The sequence below is a fragment of the Drosophila navojoa genome, chromosome X (assembly GCF_054131105.1).
Source record: "Drosophila navojoa isolate 15081-1374.11 chromosome X, UAZ_NAV_1.0, whole genome shotgun sequence".
In the NCBI taxonomy this organism is placed as follows: domain Eukaryota; kingdom Metazoa; phylum Arthropoda; class Insecta; order Diptera; family Drosophilidae; genus Drosophila; species Drosophila navojoa.
The window spans coordinates 26,628,769-26,637,170 of NC_142895.1; positions in this window are offsets into that span (position 1 = coordinate 26,628,769).

Sequence of the window (8,402 nt, forward strand, 5' to 3'; positions counted from 1 at the left end):
CACACGCACACACACACACACGTATGCAACACAATGAACACCTGCAAAACGATCAAACAATTGATCAGCGAGAGATTAAGAAAGATTTTCCCACAATTTTCCTGCAAAATGCCCGAAAATTTGCTGCACTTTGCAGGAACAAGTCTAAAATTTCATTATCGCGCACTTGTGTGTGAGTGTGTGCATGTGTGTGTGTGCACAAAAGTGAGTGCCCCCCGCTCAGAGCCTTAGCGCTGCTTATCCCATTACAGCTAGCAGGATACATGAGGGATCCGAGCGCGTCTTCTGCCACTTCTTGGGCCGCTTCATGTTTCAGGCCGAGGCCAGACAAAAGCCTCTCGATCGAGTCGTGAGGCTCTCGGCAAGGACATTGTCCGCTACTTGAGTTGGCAGGACAGCCCGCAGCTACAGGTGCCGCAGCAGCTCTCTCCTGCATTTTCCCTCTCTCTCGCTCTCGCTTTCGATCTCCCTCGGGCTCCGATTAGCCATTCGACGCGAAAAACGATTCGCAAAATGAAAAATTCGGAGCGCAGGAAAATTGCCACAGTCATGGGAAAATCGAGCAGGTGCAGCTGCTGGGCCAGGCTCCAGTTCGAGGCCCCGCTGCCTGCGTATCCTGACTGTCCTGCGCACATGAGACGCGCTGCAGCGCTGCACTACATCTAGCCCCGTTCGTAATTGAATTGATCGTGATTTGCCATTGTTGCTCCGAATGAGGATGCAGATGCAGTTGGCGATTGTCGTTGTTGTTGCTGTTGCTGTTGTTGTTGTAATTGCCTACCTGGGGCAGTTTGTAGCGGAATCGCCGTTCGCCAGGACAATGACAATGCGCATTTGCTGCTCCTGCTGCTGCTGCTACTCCTGCTGCTGTATTTGGCATATTTGCAACGTGTCATCCGTGAGTTTCAATGCTTGAGAACATTTTTAGGGCTCTTTCTTTTTGCTCATATACTGCCCCTGCCCCTGCCCCTGCCCTGGCCTTGGCCCTAGCACTGCTGCTGCTGTTCTGCTTCTTGCTCCTTCTTTCAATATATATATATATATATATATATATGTACTTTTTATTGCCAGCGAATGTTTTTTGGTGCGTGAGAAAAAGGATTAAGAATTGTCATTTAGAGGTGTCTAACAAAGCCATAGCCGAACGGGCTCAATCAGCATGCGAGTGAGTGATGGAAGCAGCTGTGTCTACCACAAACACAGCTATGTAGAAATGCGCCTCGAAGCTAATGATAGAAACGGAATAGCAATGCACCTATAATGAAATCCGATTCACTACATATTGATTGGGTGCTACAAGTTTAGCAAAAGATTGCGAAAGCAGCAAAGTTTAAGCTGCTTGAATGAAGTCGATGATTGATTGAAATATATTAATATTTATTTTATTTACAGTATTTATTTGTGTTAGTTCAATTTAGTCTTTACTGTGACTGCATAAAGAGTAACGTGTATGTAATAGCATAATATATACATACAAGTACTCCTAAGCTAGATCAACAGCTAAAGATACAGAGCATCAGTTCTCAATCTCATATTGATAATGACTAAAGTACTAAATACATTTGAATTTATATTCTATATGTAATAGCATGATATATATATTCATAGACTAGATCAGCAGCCAAAGATACTGAGAATCAGTTCTAAGTTTCATATTGACCAAGCGCCCAATCCATGCTGGAGCTGCCCCTGCGTGGCTTTCGAATGTTAATCAGGCGAATCAATTGCCAAATGTCAATTTAGTTTGGCTTTCGGGCGCATGGCTAGCCGGGCCTGGTCTGGCTTCCACGTTGGACACGACGGAGCGACGCTCCCCACTGCCCACTCGCAATGGTGCCAGACGTTCTGCTAGCTGCTGCTGCTCCTGCACTGTTGTTGCTGCTGCTGGCCAGCGATAAGCATCAAGTTCTCACGAACTCGTATTGTCCTCTTCGAGTTGCAGTTGCAGTTGCAGTTGGGAGCTGCAGTTGGGCGCCGCTGCTGCACGAGCGGACGTGGGCAATACGGCAATTAATGCGCCCAAAACGCTGATGACAATTTCAAATTTATAGGCAAAACTTGAGTTGGCCAATCGAGCGTGAAATATGAGCAGACGACACGCCCTGACAAAAACGAAAAGAAAAAGAAAAGAGCCTAAAAAAAAAAAACACAAAACGTGAAACTAAGTCAGCTCCAAAAACATAAAAGCGGAAGCGTGGCTGACGCAAACAGAGCAAACAGAGCGACTGTCATTCGCCCATTCACTCCATTCGTCAATTCGTCAATCGCGAGCCACCTTGGAGGCCAAATTTGGTTATGCTGTGTGTGTGACCCAATTAACCGAGCGACTCTTCTGATAAGCGCTCGCCTCTACCAGAAATTCCTAGGCGCATGCGCAGCCCGTGTCTAAATGCTATCCCTCTCCCTCTCCCGCTCTGCCTGTGCTGGTTGGCACACAGATGCGGGACATGTGGAAATCCAAAACCTAATTAAATTGTAAAACGAAATTAGCTAAATTCATAGAACGCAATTTAACCCTTTTTGGCAGCCCGCATCGCAGCGGCGCATGACTCAATAATGCATTCGGTCTGTAACTATTCGGAAAATGCATTCACAAATTTAAATTCGTTGCGCAGATGCATTTCGATAAATCCACAAGGGCCGAGAGCCAATTTTGATTAATGATCAGTTTGACTCTGCTCTCGATCTGATTCGCCGCACATGTCATAAAGGGTTGCGGCGACAGTCAAATTCGATCAATTCGATAAACAAATCGATAAGCTATCAGCTTAGATCAATTCATAATTGATGATGATTTCGATATTATCTATAGGAAATTATAGCGATTCTCTCTCTGCCTCAGTCCTTTAGCCTTTGCTCGTTATGGCCTGGCTGCAAGGGCTGCTACGCCCACTATTGCAATGCGGCAACAGCTGCAGCTGCCGCTGCCGCTCGCTGTGCGACACTTGTTCGATCTGCATTCGATTGTCATCAGTTGTGGTCGTTTACCCGAATGCAATTTATATTTACGATTGCGCACAGCATCAAAACAAAAGGTGTCCATGTGTGTGTATGTGTTGTGGTGTAGGTGTTGTGACTAGTTGCACTCACCCTCAGCTGGGCGCTCACCCTCATCGCCGCTTGAGAACAGCTACTGTTGTGGGCGTTGCTATTGTTTGCCGGCATGTCCTTAGTGCCAGCGCCGTTGTCCTGGCCGCTGGTCAGCGACAAGTTGCGGCCACAATGGGCCAGCAACTGCGTTTATTGCGTGTAAATCATTGTTGTTAGCAGCCCGAGGCCGGGGCTCGCTCATTTGTCGGGCCATTAGGGCAGGTAAGGGACAACAAATGCGATAAGCACAGATTTACAACACGCGAATTCAAACAGACTTGGGACAATACGACCGTGTTCGATCTCTAGCCATTACAGTTGCATTCCTTGCGTTCCAAAGTGGTTCAGTTCGAGAATAAGACAGTACGACAAATCTCTGAAGCATTTCATATAAAGCATTCAGTTACTGCCTTAGTGGAAAATTGATTCATTCCTTGTGATCCATAGTGGCTAAGTTCGAGAACAGCTGGACACACCTTACGCTCTGATTGAAGGAGCGTTCCGTTCCGCATTCATTCAATGTGTTCCATACTAACTAACTAAATGTTCCACTAAAGTCAATATTGTTTCATTCATACCGTTCAGTCTCGTTCGCTCTCGTTTTCATTCCACGCGTTCCATAGCTAACAATACATACATCAACACATCCAAAGGCAAGGGAAATGCCGTTTCATCTCTTCTGTTTGCATGGCCCGATTGCGAAACTGTTCCATTCCACGTGTTCCAAACGTGCTTGCTCTCAACGATTGCTAATCGAAAATGCTGCCCACGTAGGCGAAGGAGGCAAGAAAAAGAGGTCTTAAGACGCTGCCCGACTGGGTTAACCGATACTGCGGCGCATGGGGCACGTCCACACACGCCGCAGATGCAGATGAAGATGAAGATGTGTCACTTGGAGTAATTGTTGTGAGCCCCTTCCCCTGCCCGATAGGCAGCTTATTTTATTTTTTCTATTTTCATTTTCGTTCTTGCGGCGCACATTGAAGAAAGTTTTCTGTCCCCGTCGGAGAGTAAATAGTGAAGGGCAAGGGGGCAAGGGGGAGCGGCCAGGGGAACAGAGAAACGGGCGTTGTCTGTTGTCTGTTGGACATGTGCAGCATGCGGCTTTGTTGCCGTTGTTGCCAGTCTGTGCCTGGGCAGTTGCACAATCTGCGTGTCAATGCGTCGCGTCTTGATCCCATCAGCAACCGAGACGCTCCCAAGAGACCAACGCAAACAGACCCAAACTCTGACTATGTGTGTGTGTGTGTGTGTGAGTGTGTGAGTGTGCGGGTGTGTGCGATCGTTTGGCATGTCCAATACGCTGGACGCTGCTCAACGTGCAGCTATTTTGGACACTTTGTCTCCGTCCAACTCCATCCGAGATATCTGTGTAGCTGTATCCGTATCTGTCTCTGTATCTGTATCTGCATCTGTATCTGTATCGGTGCGTGTTTTGTATCTGATTGTTAGCCTCTGCGTCTTTAGTTTGCTTTCTTTTTCTTTCATTTCATTTCATTTTTTGTGCCTCGGTCCCATACGTGCGCCTCAGTGGTCCGGTGTCGGGCGACCTGTGTCCACGTCCAATGACAACATTTCATCATCATGATGATGAGGATGATGATCATCCTGCTTCTTACGATCGGCACGATGATCTGCACATAAAGCAAACGGAGCACCTACAACAATAATTGTCAAAAACACATTTGACGAGCGCTGAATGGGCCTCCAGCTCGAACTCGAGCTCGGACTTGAGAGTTTTGAGACCCGGGTGTGTAGAGACTCGGCGACTCAGAGACTCCCTCGCCACTGTTTATTATGCATGAGACTCAGTTATGACACGTCTATATCCCTCTCACTCTAGCCACCTCTCTTTTAGTCTCTCTCTCTCTCTTTCTCCGTCTCCTTCATTGTTGCTGGGAATTAGCAAAGCGACAAGCACTTCAAAAGGAAAAACCTATATGGAAAGAATAAAAAATGTGTGCATGGGAAAAACTGATTGATACGCCTGATTATGACAGCAGCTAAACGAATTCTCCAGACTTAGGTCCTGCACAGGTCAAGCAGGTTTTAAAGGCCGAGATTTGCCTCTTCATGAAATGCAGCTAAAATGATGTTACAAATATTTCATGAAATAGCAAAAAATCAACCATAAGTCTGTCATACTCGCTGTCAATAATTGTATTAACTGTGGACAGTCATTATATTTATTATAGATCGATTATATAGATTTCATTCCATTACTTCAATGATTCATATAATGTATATTTGAACATTAATACAACACAATAGTCATATAATTATTATGTAAAACAAAAAAATCTATAGAGGGATATCTTATGTGGCTAATTTCCATTTCCCGAAATCCCCCTTTGAAACATTTTTTATTAACCTAAACTGTTTTCTTATTTTTAGCCCAAAGAACTTTTTTTACTCTAACCTTTCAAGTTTTTCGAAGAGCCGTTACACTTTTTTGCCTCTCAAATTACCAAAACTCTGGTTTTTTATTATTTTACCCCATTTTCAACACAGTTGCCAATTCATAACCATTCCATCCTGAGATCTATTTGGTTTGTTCAAATGCGCAGCATGTCTTGGATTTCTATCTACAACACGCAACGGTAAACCAAGACGGAAATTATGCAAGAAAAAATCATAAAAAAATAAACAAAAAAAGAGTTAGGAGCTGGTAGGGCTGGCACATCCTTTCGCTAACCCGATTCGAGTTCTCATAAATTTTCCGTTAAAAACGAATGCATTTTTTTGGGAAGATTTGCTCATTTAAACGAAAACTACTGGAAATAGTGGATAGAAAAAAGTTGAAGCTCTGATGTGCACAAGGAAAACGGGGCACAAAGAACCGGAGACGACAATTGCCCGTCTTGGGTGCCTGGCCCAGGACGCAGCTCCTGTCAGGGTGTGTTGTCCTTTCTTTAGCTTGTTTTCTGTTTTGTTTTTTTTTTTTTTTTCTATCGGGCTTTGCACCCAGGCAACAGCAGCAGCAGCTTCGTTTTTTTTATATCATTGTTGAATTGAATTAAAAAAGCGACGGTAATCAATGCGCAAGGACAAGTCGCGCACAGCCGGCGAGGGTCCCGGCTCTGGGTCGTCCTGCCTAAATCAAATGCAAAACCTTGTCTGCCTCACATGTGACAACGGCTGCCCTGCTACCTTCCCTTTTTGCCCAGCCTCATTCCTCTGCATATTTCATATCTTGGGAAAATCTTGGCCACCACCCAAGGAACCCAGCGACTGACAGTCACAAAAAAAAGAAGGACGAACAAAAAAACAATAAGAAGCAGCTCACAGGGCAAAAAACAACACAACAAGGACACACACACACTTATACACACACACACACACGCAAGCAGGACACGCACGCGGGACATAAAAAATTAATATAAAAAAATTTGCATAGAAAAAAAATGCCGTTACACTCACACTCACACACACACGCACACACATCTGACGTCTGAGGGGTGGAGAGGCCAGCCTGCGCCTACCTGGCCAGGACACACGGCACAAAGCAATTGGCAAGCCAGCAGCAGAAGCAGCAGCAGCAGCAAGGAGCTGTCGATCCACGAGTGAGCACCCTCGGGGTTGCAAAAAAAACAAAATCTGCTGATGGAAAGCAGCTCAAGAAAAAGAAAAACGAAACTCTAGAAATCAGGCGTCGATCAGCAAATTGCATAAAAAATTGCAAGGCGGCTCTGCGTCTTCCTCCTGCCCCCTACTCCCTACTTCCTAGTCCGTACTACCTCCTACCCCCTGGCAGTATTTTCCATTTCCCATTTCCATTTCGCATTGAATGGCATTTGATTAGGCGCACAAAGCAGGGACACGTTTTTTTCGTTCCTTCTCTTTTTTATTATTATGTACGCTGCCTGGCAGGACATTAGCAGCATCCTTTTACACGCTGCGCAGCTCACGCAAGACGTGACCGTGGCCTACCCCTAGCCTTCGGCTCGGCGCCTGCGCAGCCGTCTCCTGGGCCAAGGCGATTGCAAGAAATGCGCGCGCAAAAAAAAACACACACACAAAAAAAACATTTCTTACCCCCCGAAAAGGATTAAGCTATAGTAAAAAAAATTAATACACACGCACACAACACACGCACACACTCACAGAGCAGCAGCAGCAACAACTGTTGGCTGGAAATTCTATGGAAAAGTATTACGGCATCCGCTGCCCGCTAGCTGTGCATCCCGCTCGCTCTTGAGCGAGCTGAGCATCGTCTATTATTAGATCCAGATCCAGCCGGGGCTAACGGGGCATCAAGAATTTCGGGGCTGGCCGCCACGCTTATTGCGCAGCTTCCATATGGACCAAGCGCAAATCTCTCTCTCGCTCTATCGCACTCTCTCTCTCTCTCTGTCTCTCTGTCTCTCTTTTCCTCTCTTTGTTAATAGCTGCGCAGATGCCTCAACACTGCGCAGAGGGCAACAAACTCAACTCAGTTGGATGCGCAATCCAAGGATTCCCAGCTCTACATCAAAGATGTTGCCAGCCAAGTGGAACAGCCTGAGCATGGGGCTACCATTGGGCTGCGATTGTGTCAAATGTGCGCATTAGATGCTGAGACAGACTATGACTTTATGTGTAAATGACTAGTACTAAATCTACATATGACTAGTACTACTCGTACAACTTATGGGAACTCTGATACTAACTGTTGAAGTGGAATTACTCAGGAATATCAAGAGATTAGCTCACATTGCTTTGCTATCTACTTAGATAATGCCTAACAACTGCGAGGCACTAACTTTCACTTGCAGCTATAGTAATTTTTGGATTGTATAGATATGTAGGTGTACAGCACAACATACATATATAGCCATAAATCAAAATTCTGCAGATATGTATTTTCATTAAAACCTATATTATATAATAAACTGTCAAAATTCTAAATATTAAATAATAAATAATAGATAATAAATAATAGATAATAAATAATAAATAATAAATAATAAATAATAAATAATAAATAATAAATAATAAATAATAAATAATAAATAATAAATAATAAATAATAAATAATAAATAATAAATAATAAATAATAATAAATAATAATATAATAATATAAGAATATAATCTATATATATATATATATAATATATAATATATAATCTATAATCTATATATCTATATATATATATCTAATATATAATATATAATATCTATATATATATATAATATCTCTAATATAATAAATAATAAATAATAAATAATACATAATAAATAATAAATCATAAATCATATTATGATGATCATAAATAATAAATAATAAATATATATTTTATAGGAAAATAATATTCATATTTCTGATTAAAAT